The 15,405-nt window shown below is 40.2% G+C and overlaps 1 long non-coding RNA gene across 3 annotated transcripts in view; it reads left to right on the plus strand.

Moving 5' to 3' along the window:
- LOC118143779 (uncharacterized) overlaps positions 1-15,405 on the plus strand; it is a 100,708-nt gene continuing 85,303 nt past the window's right edge. For all 3 annotated transcript variants that reach the window (XR_013524249.1, XR_013524250.1, XR_013524247.1), the window contains exon 1: positions 1-1,601. This is a non-coding gene — a long non-coding RNA (uncharacterized LOC118143779). The remainder of the gene's footprint in view (positions 1,602-15,405) is intronic.

Genomic DNA, 15,405 nt, shown 5'->3' on the forward strand with positions numbered 1-15,405 from the left:
TTATACATACAGCGTCTAGATGTATGTCGGATGTGAGATGCCTACAGTCTCACTCAACTGGTTAGTAAAAGATTGTGGTTAGAATCTCTATTTTCTGACTCTCACTGAAGTGATTAGTTTCATAACAGTCTTTGCTACTATGAGAACTATATTCCATAAGAAACAAATCTTTGCTGCTATAAAGGCCAAAAAAGAAGCTGCAATTCTTTCCCTCAGTGCAAGTATTCATAGTCAGGGTTCTCCAGAGAAACAGAATGAATAGGACGGGATATAGATACATACACACATATTATAAGAAATTGGCTCATGCAATTTTGAAAACTGAGAATTTCATGATCTTCAGTTGGCAAGCTGGACACTCAGGAGAACAGGTGGTACAATTCCAGTACAGGTCCAAACACCTGAGAACCAGGAGAGCCGATGGTGTAAGTGCCAGTCTGAAGGCAGGGGAAAACCAAAGTCTCAGCTCAAGAAGCCAGGCAGACAAAGTTTCCGCTTACTCGGCTTTTTTGTTCTATTCAGGTCTTTAATTAATTTGATGAAGCGTACCACACTAGGGAGGACAATCTGCTTTCATCAGTCCACCCATTTGTATGTTAACCTCATCTAGAAACACCCTCACAGATACACCCAGAATAAGGACTTGACCAAATATCTAGGCACCCCATGGCCCACTCAAATGGACAAAATTAACTATCACAGCATGTAACACTTACGGAAAGTTTCTAAGTAAAGGACAGCATCTTAGTCTGTTTTCCGCTGCTATAACAGAACACCAAAGACAGTAACTTACAAGGGAAAGATTTTTATTTCTTACAGTGCTGGAGGGTGGGAAGTTCAAGAGCATGGTGCCACATCTGACGAGGGTCATATGGAAGGGCAGAAGGCAGAAGGGCAAGAGAGGGTCAGAGGGCACAAGAAAGAGAGGAAAAGGGGGCCAAACTCCCAAATAACTAACTCACTCCCATGATAAAAACATAATGTATTCATGAGGACAGGGTCCTCATGGCCCAGTCACCTCTCAAAGGCCCCACCTCTTAATACCTCACAATGGCAACCAAGTTTCAACATGTGTTTTGGAGGAGACATTCAAACCATGGGAAACAGAAAGTTCTTTGGAATCTCTTAAAGGGAAAGAACAAACCTTACAACTGTGAATGTTGCTGTACCAGTCTTCCCATCCAGCCAAGCGGGCCTCATGGATGCTCTATTGAATTTCCTCCTCCATGCGCCACTGTCTGGAAAGTGCTCCTGGCTTCCTTAAAGTCTGTAATGATGCAAACCATCAAGAAATACTAAAAAGTCTAGGATGTACATAGAAATAAAATGATAATAGTAGCAAAAAGAGCCATACTTGCATGAAAAATACAAGTAAATAAGAAGCAGCTTTGAAATCCTTTCCCCTTCAAATCAAACATTAAATGTTTAAAATGGGAAGAGTATGATAAAGAGAGAATCACACCCTGAGTCACTTCACACAGGGCCTTCTGGTGAGGCACAGGACATCAGCAATATGCATTTCTGGGAGACAAAAATCCATAGCCATGTGAGGAATAAGACAGAAGCCTGACCTTTGCCCCCCATTGCCTTTGGATATCAAGGTGAGTGATTTTGTGTTTGAATTATTTATGGTTATGTAGATAGTCTTGCAGATACAAACAGCTCTGAGTAGGCTTGGTATTTCCATTATAAATAAATTGAGATGTAGGGCATTTTTCAATTCATTATTGAGGCCTCCTCAAGAAGTTATCACTTCGTCTTGTTCTGATTTTCATTCCTGACCAAATTAAGCTACTCAAGAGTCCATCTTGACTGTAAATTTATTCAGAAAGTGATTTATGGGCTTTTACAAAATTCTTTTGAAGAGAAACCATTTCAGAAAACTTTAATTTTAACTCTTTAGGTATTGAGTTGCTCTTAATGCTACAGCTTTTCAAAAAAAATGTGGTAAAATACACATAACGTGAATTTTACCTTTTAAATATGTTTAAGTGTATAGTTCACTGGCATTAATACATTCACATTGCAGCGCATTCCACCTGTCTCCAGATTTTTCTGCAAAATTGAAAGTCCATTCCTGCTAAACAGTAATTTCCTAATCCTTTCTCCCCTCGTCCCTGGAAACCACCATTCTACTTTCTGCTTTTATGAATTTGACTAAATATCTCATCTGAGTGAAATCATACAGTATGTGCCTTTTTGTTACTGATTTATTTCACTTTGCAGAATGTCATTAAGGTTCATCTATGTTGTAGCCTCTGTCCGAATGTCCTTCCTTTTTAAGGCTGAATAACATTTCAATTTATGGATAGACCACATTGTGCTTGTCCACTCATCTGTCAGTGGACACAGGTTGCTTCCACCTTTTCACTATTATGAATCATATTGCTATAAATGTGGGTGTGCAAATATCCATTCAAGATCCTGCTTTCAATTGTTTGAGGTATACCCATAAGTTGAGCTGCTAGATCATATGGTAAAACACTAGTTTTGGAACATCCCATATAGTTTTCCATAGTGGTTGCACCATTTTACATTCTTACCAACACTGCACAAGGGATTCAATTTTGCTACATTCTCATCAACACTTATGTTCTGTTTTTTATAGCAGTCATCCTAATGGGTGGAAGATTATTTCTCATTGTGGTTTCCATTTCCATTTCCCTAATTATTGATGATGGTTCAGCATCTTTCCGTGTGCTCATCTGTCAATGTGCATATCTTCTTTGGTGTATTGTCTATTCAAGTCCTTTGCCCATTTTTAAATTGGGTTATTTGCTTTGTTGTTATTGAGTTGTAGGAGTTCTTTGTATATTTTGGATATTAACTTATTATCAGATCTATGGTTGGCAAGTGTTTTTTCCTCCCATTCTATGGGTTGTGTTTTCACTTTGTTGATTGTGACTTTTGGTGCACAGAAGTTTTTAATTGTGACGTAATCCAGTGTATCTATTTTTACTTTTGTTGCCTATGCTTTTGCTGTCATTTCCAAAAAATCATTGCCAAATCCAAAATCATTAAACTGTTCTCTTTTTCTTCAGCTTCACTGAGGTATAATTGAAAAATAAAAATTATATATATTTAAGGTATACAACCGATGTTTTGATGTAAGTACACATTGTAAAATGATCACTACAATCACGCTGATTAACATAACACCTTATATAATTATCATTTTCTTTCGTGTGTGTGTGTGTGTGGTGAGAACACTTAAGATCTACTCTATTAGTGAATTTTAGTTCACAATACTGTATTGTTCATTATACTCACTATGCCAAACACTAGATCTCCTGAACTTAGTCATTTTACTTAACTGAAATTTTGTACAGTTTAACCAAAATCTTACCTTTTCCTCCTCTCTCAGGCCCCTGGCAACCATCATTCTACTCTCTGTTGCTATGAGTTTCACTTTTTTAAGATTCTACATATAAATGAGGTCATGCACTGTTTGCCTTTTAGTGTTTGACTTATTTCACTTAGCATTTCTTCCAGGTTCATCCATGTTGTTGCAAATGACAGGATTTCTTTTCTTCTTGAGGCTAAATAATATTTCACTTCATATGTGTGTGTGTGTGTGTGTGTTTGTATAATACATATAATTGGATATGACACAAAAGTACAGGAAACAAAAGCAAAGACAGAAAAGTTGCAAGATTACATCAAAATAGAAAACTTATGTGCATCAAACACCACAATCAACAATGATTTATACTGGCCAGGTGTGGTGGCTCATTCCTGTAATCCCAGCACTTTGGGAGACTGAGGCAGGCAGATCACTGAAGGTCAGGAGTTTGAGACCAGCCTGGCCAACATGTTAAAAGCCCATCTCTACTAAAAATACAAAAATTAGCTGGGTGTGGTGGCATGCACCTGTAGTCCCAGCTACTCAGGAGGCCAAGGCAGGAGAATTGCTTGAACCCAGAAGGTGGAGGTTGCAGTGAGCCAAGATCATGTCACTGCACTCCAGCCTGTATGACAGAGCAAGATGCCATCTCAAAAAAAAAAACACACAATTTTTTATATATTACATACTATATATATATGTATACCATACATATATGGCATATACCATATATATGGCACATAAATATATGGTATACATATATATATACACCATATATATATATATATATATACACCATATATATATATATATATATATATGACATTTTCTTTATACATTCAACTGTCAATGGGCATTCAGGTTGTTTCTGTATCTTGGTTGTTGTGAATACCGTTACAATAAACACAGGAATGTAGCTATCCCTTCAAAATCCTGATTTCATTTCCTTTGGATATATATCCACTGGTGGAGTTGCCAGATCACAGGATAGCTCTATTTTTCATTTTTTTAGAAAATTCTATACTGTGTTTCATAATAGCTGTATCAATTTGCATTCCTACCAGCAGTGTACAAGGATTCAATTTTCTCCACATCCTCACTGAATTAATGCATTCAGTGAATTAATCCATTCTCACAGTGCTATAAAGACATACCTGAGACTGGGTAATTTATAAAGAAAAGGGGTTTAATTGGCTCCTGGTTCTGTGGGTTGTACATGCTTCGGCTTCTGGGGAGGCCTCAGGAAACTTACAATCATGGTGGAGGGTGAAGGGGAAGCAAGCACATCTTCATATGGCTGGCAGGAGAGAGAGCAAAGGGGGAGGTGCCATGCACTTATAAACAACCAGATCTCACAAGAACTCTATCATGACACAGTACTAGGGAGATGGTGCTAAACCAGTAGAAACCACCCCCATGATCAAATCACCTCCCACCAGCTCCACTTTCAACACTGGGGATCACAGCTCAACATGAGATTTTTATGGGGACACAGAGCCAAACCATATCACTCTCCAACACCTGTTTCCCTTGAAAATTAGCGATGCTGAGCATCTTTTCATATTCCTATTTGCCATTTGTATGTCCTCTTTGAAAAAGCAAACTATCCAGGTCCTTTGCTCATTTTTTAATTAGGTTATTTGTGCTCTTTGCTATTGAGTTACATGAGTTCACTATACATTTTGGATGTTATCACCTTATTAAATATGTGGTTTGTAAACATTTTCTCTCATTCACTCTGTTGACTCTTTCCTCTGTTGTGCAGAACCTTTTCATTTTGATGCAATGCCACTTGTTTATCTTTGCTTTTGTGTCATATCCAAAAAATTGTTGCTGAGACCAATGTCAACAAAGAGTCAAATCACAAAATATTTAAAAAGGTTTATTCTGAGCCAAATATAAGTGACCAAGGCCCATGGCACGTTCCCCAGGAAGGTCTGAGAACATGTACCCAAGGTGGTTGGCTACAGCTTGATTTTATACATTTTAGGGGGACAGAAGTTGCAATCAGATATCAATCAATACATGTAAGGTGTACATTGGTTCAGTCTGAAAAGATGGAAGAACTCAAAGTGCAGGATTCAAGATCAGAAGTGGATTCAAAGATTTTCTGATTGGCAATTGGTTGAAATAGTGACGTTCTTATCTAAAGACCTAGAGTCAATAAAAGGAGTGTCTGGGTTAAGATAACAGGTTGTGGAGACCATAGTTTTTATTATGTAGATGAAGCCTCCAGGTAGCAGGCTTCAGAGAGAATGGATGGTGCATGTCTCCTATCAGATCTAAAAAGGTGCCAGACTGTTAGTTAGTTCTCTCCTGGATCAGGAAAAGATCTGGAAATGGAAGGGGATTATTTACAGAATGTAAATTTTCCCTGCAAGAGACAGTTTTGCAGGGCCATTTCAAAATATGTCAAAGAAATATATTTTGGGATAAAATACTTTGATTTCTCTCAAATCAAAGACCTGCTATCTGTCATGTGCTGCTATACTAGAGTCAGGTTGGAATTCACTATCTTATTGTTACAAAGAGTCTATTTTGTCAGTCCTAAGCTCTCTGTTTTAATGTTAATGCTGGTCAGTTGTGCCTGTATTCCAAAGGGAGGAGAGTATAATGTCTGACCCCCTCTTCTGATCAGGGCCTGAACTAGTTTTTCAGGTTTACTTTGGAATGTCCTTGGCTGAGACAGTATTCTATTCAGTCAGTTGGGAGTGAGGGGAATAGCTTAGAGTTTTATTTTTGGCTTACATCAAGACCAATGTTATGAATAATTTTTTTCCTTCTGAGGCCTCTGTTCTGTTCCATTGGTTTATATCTCTGTTTTGGTAACAGTACCATGCTGTTTTGACTACAATAGCCTTGTAAGATAGTTTAAAGTAATGTAGTGTGATGCCTCCAGCTTTGTTTTTTTCACTTAAGATTGTCTTGGAGAGGCAGGCTCATTTTTGGTTCCATATGAAGTTAAAGGTGGTTTTTTCCAATTCTATGAAGAAAGTCATTGGTAGCTTGATGGGGATAGCATTGAATCTATAAATTACTTTGGGCAGTATGGTCATTTTCATGATATTGATTCATGAGCATGGAATGTTTTTCCATCTGTTTGTGTCCTCTCTTATTTTCTTAAGCAGTGGTTTATAGTTCTCTTTGAAGAGGTCCTTGACGTCCCTTGTTAGTTGTATTCCTAGGTATTTTATTCTCTTTGTAGCAATTGTTAATGGGAGTTCACTCATGACTTGTATCTCTGTTTGTCTGTTATTGGTGTATAGGAATGCTTGCGATTTTGCACATTGATTTTGTATCCTGAGACTTTGCCGAAGTTGCTTAACAGCTTCAGGAGATTTTGGGCTGAGATGATGGAGTTTTCTAAATATACAATTAAGACATCTGCAAACAGGTGAAGCAGGAAAAGGCCGGGAAACAAACCTCTCAAACACAGAACTGGGAAGGAGGGGGTGATTTATTTGGCTGGGAGCAAAGTGGCATAGCTGCCTAAAAGCCAAGCTCAAGCTCACAGAGAAAGTCCCTGACCTTTTAAAGGCTCAAAACTCTAGAAATTACATATGAAAGGGTCTTGGGCTTACAACTCTAGAATTTACATGTGAAAGGGTCTTAGGCTGTGGAGTAGTCATGGGGCATAGTGACTTAGGTCGGGGGTTTGATCTTATTTAAGTAAAAACAATTCCTTCCAGAAAGATTCCTCCGTACAATGTCTGTGGATCTATAGGAGGGCATTTAAGGTGGTGACTGGTCTGTCAGGCTTTACTTCTCCTATTGAAATGTAGTATGGAAAGATGCTTAAGGATGATTAAGGGTCTCCTCCCTCATTGGAACAATTTGTCTTCCTCTCTTTTTATTCAAATACGCTATTTCTTTCTCTTGCCTGAGAGCCCTAGCCAGAACTTCCAATACTATCTTGAATAGGAGTGGTGAAAGAGGGCATCCTTCTCTTGTGCCAGTTTTCAAAGGGAATGCTTCCAGTTTTTGCCCATTCAGCATGATATTGACTGTGGGTTTGTCATAAATAGCTCTTATTATTTTGATATATGATCAATCAGTACCACTTTGACAAACCTGACAAAAAAAAGCAATGGGGAAAGGACTCCCTATTTAATAAATGGTGTTGGGAAAACTGGCTAGCCATATGCAGAAAGTTGAAACTGGATCCCTTACACCTTATACAAAATTAACTCTAGATGGATTAAAGATTTAAACATGAGGCCTAACACCATAAAAACTCTAGAAGAAAACCTAGGTGAAAATATTCAGGACATAGGCATGGGCAAGGACTTCATGACTAAAACACCAAAAGCAATGGCAACAAAAGCCAAAATAAACAAATGGGATCTAACTAAACTTAAGAGCTTCTGCACAGCAAAAGAAACTATCAATAGAATGAACCAGCAATCAACAGAATGGGAAAAAATTTTTGCAATCTACTCATCTGACAAAGGGCTAATATCCAGAATCTATGGAGAACTGAAACAAATTTATAAGAAAAAAACTAACAACCCCATCAAAAAGTGGGAAAAGGATATGAACAGACACTTTTCAAAAAAAGATATTTATGCGGCCAAGAAACATATGAAAAAAAGCTCATCATCACTGGTCATTAGAGAAATGCAAATCAAAACCACATTGAGATACCACCTCATGCCAGTTAGAATGGCGATAATTAAAAAATCACAAGACAACAGATGCTGGAGAGGATGTGGAAAAATAGGAATGCTTTTACACTGTTGGTGGGAGTGTAAATTAATTCAACCATTGTGGAAGACAGTGTGGCAATTCCTCAAGGATCTAGAAATAGAAATAACATTTGACCCAGCAATTCCATTACTGGGTATATACCCAAAGGATCATAAATCATTCTATTATAAAGACACATGCACATGTATGTTTACTGCAGCACTGTTCACAATAGCAAAGACCTGGAACTAACCCAAATGCCTATCAATTATAGACTATAAAAAGGAAATATGGCACATATATACCATGGAATACTATGCAACCATAAAAAAGGATGAATTCATGTCCTTTGCAGGGACATGGATGAAACTGACACAAGAACAGAAAACCAAACACTGCATGTTCTCGCTCATAAGTGGGTGTTGAACAATGAGAACACACAGACACAGGGAGGGGAACATCACACACTGGGGTCTGGGGGTTGGCGGGCTAGGGGAAGAATAGCAGGGGGTGGGGGGATTGGGGAAGGATAGCATTAGGAAAAATACCTAATGTAGATGACGGAGCAATGGATGTAGCAAACCACCACCATGGTACATGTATACTTATGTAACAAACCTGCATGATCTGCACATGTACCTCAGAACATAAAATATAATAAGTAAATTAAAAAAAATATATATATATATATAAATTTTTTTTAAAAGAATAACTTTTTCCCTGTGCTTTCTTCTAGTAGTTTTGCAGTTTGAGGTCTTATGTTTAAGTTTGTAATCCTTTTTCATTGTTGTTGAGACAGAGTCTTGCTCTGTCACCAGGCTGGAGTGCAGTGGTGCAATCTCAGCTCACTGTAACCTTTGCCTCCTGGGATCAAGCAATTCTCCTGCCTCAGCCTCCTGAGTAGCTGGGACTATGGGCATGTGCCACTACACCCAGATAATTTTTGTATCTTTAGTAGAGACAGGGTTTCCATGTTGGCCAGGCTGGTCCTGAACTCCTGACCTCAGGTGATCCACCTTCCATGGCCTCCCAAAGTTCTAGGATTACAGGCATGAGCCACCATGCCTGGTCAGTTTTTAATCCATTTTGAGTTGATTTTTATATATGGTGTGAGATAAGGGTTCAGTTTCATTCTTCTGTATGTGAATATCCAGTGGTCCCAACATCATCTGTTGAAAAGATACTACTGCTTTTAAGAAATATATTTTTGCTTCTCTTGATCCTTCAGCTTCCTGCTGTGGCTAGACCCTGGTCACCTCAGCATCCTCTCTTGGTTTCCTTAACCTTGCCCACAATTGTGTAAATAGTCCCTTTATTAAATTCTCTTCAGAATTTTGAGTGGGCCAAATGTTTCCTGCTGGGCTCCTGTCCAATAAGAATGATATGTGAACATAAAGACAACAATTTGAAAGGTGCCAACAAAACTAGTTTGTCTAGAGAGATATTCACCATGGTACTTACATCCTGTTTGGAAGTTGAGGGTTAAGTGAGAGAGACCCAGGAGTCATGTCTCCTGTGCTTTCCTTTCTTGTCCTCCTCCTCCTCCTCGTCCTTCTTCCTCTTTTAATTTTTTGGTATGTGGAAGGGAACTGTGGGGAAAGAAGGAGAAGGGAAATTCTGAGGCGTGTGTGTGTTTTTTAAAGGCTAAGATTCCAAAGGAAAAACTTGATGTAAAAGACCAACGTCTCTTACTGAGTAGTGATTAATGTAGTTATTATATGCAGACAAGTAAGAGGATTTTACACTACCAGCAGCTTAAAGGCTCCAGGAGGGTTTCTCCAGTATCCCTGAATCCAGACAAGACATTAAGCACTGTTTATGTATCACTCAGCCACAGAAATACATTTATAATGTGGATATAAGAAGTGGACCCAGGGCTGGATTACATTAAGCAAACTCTATCATCAGAAGCGAATGAGAGCTATAACACCAATCTGGGACTACCTAAGAGTTCTATTTCTCTTGCTCTTGCTTTTAGTCCTCTCTCCTAGGGATTGCATCCCCTTGTTACATTAGGTAGCCAGCCAGGCACGAGCATTGTAAACCCAGCCTATTTCAAGGATAACAACCATCACATTTTACACAGTTACATGGCTAATTTCTAATCTTTTGTTATGTCAAAACGTACTCTTTACGTTAAACTTCTTAAAATAAATAGGTGGACACGGATCATAGTTATAACTACAGCTAGATCTTCTCCCCATCTAATCAGCTCATACGTATTGAAATAATGACTTAAAGCTAGAAGACTTCTAAATTTGATCCAGATTTCTTCATCTAACCGCTTCTCAAAGAAGCTGCCAAATCTTCGTAGATACATCCTAAACAATATTTTATATTTTCATTATGCTTGTTCTTCAAAATGAAAATAAAAAGACAAAGTATTTTTCACCCTGGCAATAAACCTGCACAGGCAGAGAATTAGATGTCAGAATCTTTAGTAGAAGCCACATTATTTAGCTGATGAATTCATAGGAACTTGTGGAAGAGGAGGTAGGATTTAAAGTTAAACTGAATAACAATTAGGTTGTTGTGTCATTAAACTTCCACTTTCAGCTGCTACTAATTTTCTTCCGACCACAAAAGACATTAGTTTTTCTGAGTAAAGAAGAAAAAGATCTATATTGTTTTACAACAGCACCTACCAGAGAGGCTGCCATTGTAGGAAGAGGTTGTCATTTGAATTGCTTAGAAAGAAATAGATGAACAGAGGGGAAAGATAGGGAGAGAAAAGAATGCACCATGGAATATGCTGAGTCTTGATTGCATAAGCAAACTCAGATGGGAAGCAGCAATACTGTTTCCAGGGGGAAGGAAACAGATGAGGGAGGGCAAGAAGAAAGAGCAGAGGCAAGCACCTCAACCCAGGGGAAAAGAACACTGGACACCAACGAGAGCATGGGCCAGACATTGTCCAAAAAAGGATCAGGTGCTTTAAAATGGAAGGTCATGACCAGGCGTGGTGACTCATGCCTGTAATCCCAGCACTTTGGGAGGCCAAGGTGGGCAGATTACGAGGTCAGGAGATTGAGACCATCCTGGCTAACATGGTGAAACCCGGTCTCTAATAAAAATAGAAAAAATTAGCCAGGCCCGGTGGTGGGCGCCTATAGTCCCAGCTACTCGGGATGCTGAGTCAGGAGAACTGCTTGAATACAGGAGGCAGAGGTTGCAGTGAGCCGAGATTGCGCCACTCACTTCAGCCTGGGCAACAGAGAGAGACTCCATCTCAAAAAAAAAAAAAGTTGCGGGGAGGTCATGTCATGCAGGATCGAAGACAAGTCCACTTACCTTTAAGTGTTAATACAGCTATTGGCTTTAAGTCCTTAGCAAACTTCCATCGTTGGGATATTAGTTGGTGCCCAGAACTTACCTGGGGATGATAGGGTTTGAGAAATGCTTCCGCAAAATGTCACCTTGTTGTACTGAATATTTTACGCTGAAAGAATTTTCGAAAACCACGGAAGCTGAAAGGTCACTCTGACCGCCATCCACCCTCCCCAACCTTCTGCAGCAGGTGATAAAACCTAAAAAGGACTTGTTGACCTTCTTCTGAAGCAGGACAGAAGACTAATGTGGGAGGTGCCCACCCTGCATGTGACAGAAACAAAATTCTTATCTTTGAAGACACAGAAGTGACACTGAGCAGGCCTTTGTAAGTTTCCCTCAGTTTATTACCATTAGATCATTTGCTTTTTGCCCTAAAGTATTTCTCCACAATTTTCTGCCCTTCATCAAACCTTCTACTAAAAGATACTCAGGTTTGGCTGGGCGTGGTGGCTCATGCCTGTAATCTCAACACGTGGGAGGCCGAGGTGGGCAGATCATGAGGTCAGGAGATCGAGAGCATCCTAGCCAACATGGTGAAACCTCGTCTCTACTAAAAAAAACAAAAATTTAGCTTAGTGTGGTGGCGCATGCCTGTAATCCCAGCTACTTGGGAGGCTGAGGCAGGAGAATCACTTGAACCAGGGAGTTGGAGGTTGCCGTGAGCCGAGATTGTACCACTGCACTCCAGCCTGGCAACAGAGCGAGACTCTGTCTCAAAACAAAACAAAACAAAAAACAAAAAAAACCTCAGGTTTAGCCACTTCTTCAGGTCTTACTTATGAAGGCTCCTGTGTCATATAAAACTTATATTAAATAAATTTGTCTTTTGGAGCCCCGGCCAATGCACTTAAGTTGGAAGGAGACAGTTTCCTCTCCTACAGGGCACAGGAGTTGGGTTTGCGGTCTGATTATCCCTTCCCACCCTAACCTGTCTCCCCTCCCCCAAACAAATGCTGGTCTACTATTAGGATCACCAGGGCTACCCACCTACCTTATTCATGATTTCAGATGATAGATACAGAAACTGAATAAATTTCATTGTTAAGCAGGCCCACTGATGTATTAATTGAGGGCAAAGGAGCACAGGCATTTTAATTATGTGACGAACTGTGGAATCTAGGCTATAGACTGTCAAAGCTACAATTCTGAGCTCTACCACTCAAAGACCAAAGCCTCTAAGGTGAGGAAGTATCACCGCATGCGTAATGCATAGAAATGCAAAACAAGGATGAAGCCACCACTGTTCAACTCTAGACTATAACCAGAAAATCAAACATTCTTCTTAAGGAAACTCCAGTAGGCACACAGCAAATTTCTGAAGTAAAAACAGCAAATTAAAGAAATCTGATTCCATAAACTTGGAGCTGCTCTACTAGAAGAGAGGAACAGGAACTCCCTCTCAAAGAACAATGGTTACAGAGCTGCTGAGAAAGGCTGAGAGTCAAAAAAAAAAAAAAATGTGGGGGCAGGGAGAATAAGTCCAGACACGGCGGCTCATGCCTGTAATCCCAGCACTTGCAGCACTTTGGGAGGCTGAGGGGAGCAGAACACCTGAGGTCAGGGGTTTGAGACCAGCGTGGGCAACATGGTGAAACCCCATCTCTACTAAAAATACAAAAATTAGCCAGGAGTGGTGGCGGGCACCTGTAATCCCAGGAAGGGTGGCTGAGGAGGAGAATACTCAGGAGGCTGAGGCAGGAGAATCACTTGAACCCTGGAGCAGAAGTTGCAGTGAGCTGAGATCTCGCCACGGCACTCCAGCTTAGGAGACAGAGTGATACTCTGTCTCAAAAAAAAGAAAAAAAGGAATGACTTAGCAAGATGATGGCAGATTCTTAAATAATGCAATGTGGGTTCAGCTCTCCCTTGCCTTCCTAACGGTTCCTCTGAGGGTAGCTATCACTTAAAGACCCTGTGAACAGGCTGTGACCTCATCACAGCACCAAAAGGGGTCATATTTCAGTTGGAAAATGGTCGTCTTTCTCTGTAATTTACATACTACACAGAAGCTTCTAGATTCCTGGAATTTCCCTTAGGAAGACAAAAAGAGTTTCTTAAAAATGTGCCTGGGCTAACCCATGGTCTAGCAGGCGAAAGTGAATTAAGTCCAGATGACTCGTAAAGCTGGGTGGGTGTTGTAATACAGTGTGATTGTGTACTAATGGAGCTATGGACCAGGGGTAAGAGAAAGCAGCAGAAATGGGGGCCAGTGGAGCTCTTTTTGTACTCAGCAGTTCTCACTCTCATAGACTAGTGAACAAGTGCAGTGCCGAGTCCTAGTGAGGAGAGAAAGCATGCCAGTGTTTTCCTTTGCGGTTTGAGCCTCCTAATTTGCTTAATGGCTCTAGGTGCCTCCTTTCCTCCATATTTTATGAAAATACCCAATCCTATCAGTTTTCCCTGTGGATGCTGTGGAACTGTAAATTATTTAATGCATTTTGTTTGGAAACAAATTGAGGCTATCAACCTGCTAGCAAATTAATAGCAGCTGGCCCACCAGGTACTGCTACCATTTTGGATGGAGATAGAATAAAGGGATTTCACAATAAGGGCACCTTCTATAATCCAGGCACTGTACTGAGTTCTTTATACACTTTCTGTTTCTTAATATTTATAATGGAGACAGTTATTATCCCCATTTTGCAGAGGAACAAACATAGTTTATGAGTGTAGATGACTTGTCTAAGACTAAGAGCACATAAGCTACTCCGTGGTGCTGCAAAAAATGTCAGCCCAGGTCTTCTGACCCCTAAACCCGTGCTCTTTCTACCACATTCTGTGCCTGCCGCAGAAAACCGGCTTGGGCCTTTTGTTATTTCCCCTGATGATGGTAACTGTCTTTGGATGTTTCCAATAGTTAAATGGTTACTTAAGCTATATTATCTTCTTCTTTTTATCATTTTTTGTAGAATCTGGGGCAATTAATTACTACACATTCACTTATTTTCTTGAGATGTAGAGTGCTTTCTTTGTGAAATGCAGAGCAATTACACAGGAAGCTGGAGCAAACTTCCCTCCCCGTGTTCTTTTGTCACATCAAACAGGTATCTGTCAACAAAAAGCAGTCATCCAAGCTCTTTAATGTGATAACGAGATAATGCTCTGTCTCGGATTTCTCCAGGGCTGTTCAAGGGTCTTCAGACTGTACCCCACTTGCACCTCTTGTCCCAATTCAGTCCCTCTCTGTATCCTCCTCCCACTCCTCTCTCTCAAATGCAAACGAATGTCTCAATATTCGGTGTCTTTTTACGCTTAAACCCTCTGCAACCTTAAATTCACAGGGCACCCCAGATCATTGTCATTAAATCCACCAGATGGTGTGGATTGCCTACGATGTGCAAAGCACTGTGATAAGAGTGGTGCAAGATATAAACCCAAGTCAAGTCTCTGCCCTCAGCTTATACTCTTGAAAGGGAAATAAATCGGGTAAAGTAAGCAGAGAGTACATACAAATCAGGGTCCCATTTTTGACCAGTTGAGGAAGAAAGGGCAGGTGAGCCTTGCGGATGAGCAGACAGGAGGGGCGGGCAGAAGAGGGAAGCCAGCTCCTGCCTCCTTCACTTTGCAGATCAGCTGCAGGACTCTGCAGGTTGCAGGTCCCCACCATTTGTTCCATCTCACACTTTTCTTGACCCCTCTTCTTAACTAGCCCATTGCCCTTTTTGTCCACTGCAATGAGGAGCCCTCTTCAACCACTTTTTAAAATGTAGTATTATTGAGGCAGGAGAATAGGGTCTGGAGGCAGGGAACATAAGGCCAATTCGCACTGACTTCCTAGAACTAAATCAAATGGAAACACTTCAGCTATGACAGGAAATATCCTTTCCATTTACACAGGGCATACACCAAGTAAATGACTTTGTATCTTGACTTCATCCTCTTCATTAACATAGGGCACACACCAAGTAACCAATGGAAACCTCTACAGGGTATTAAAACCCCAGAAAATTCTGTAATCAGGCTCTTGAGCCCCTATGCTTGGCCCACTCCCACCCTATGGAATGTACTTTCGTTTTCAATAAATCTCTGCTTTGTTACCTCATTCT

The sequence above is a fragment of the Callithrix jacchus genome, chromosome 11 (genome assembly GCF_049354715.1).
Source record: "Callithrix jacchus isolate 240 chromosome 11, calJac240_pri, whole genome shotgun sequence".
Lineage (NCBI taxonomy): Eukaryota > Metazoa > Chordata > Mammalia > Primates > Cebidae > Callithrix > Callithrix jacchus.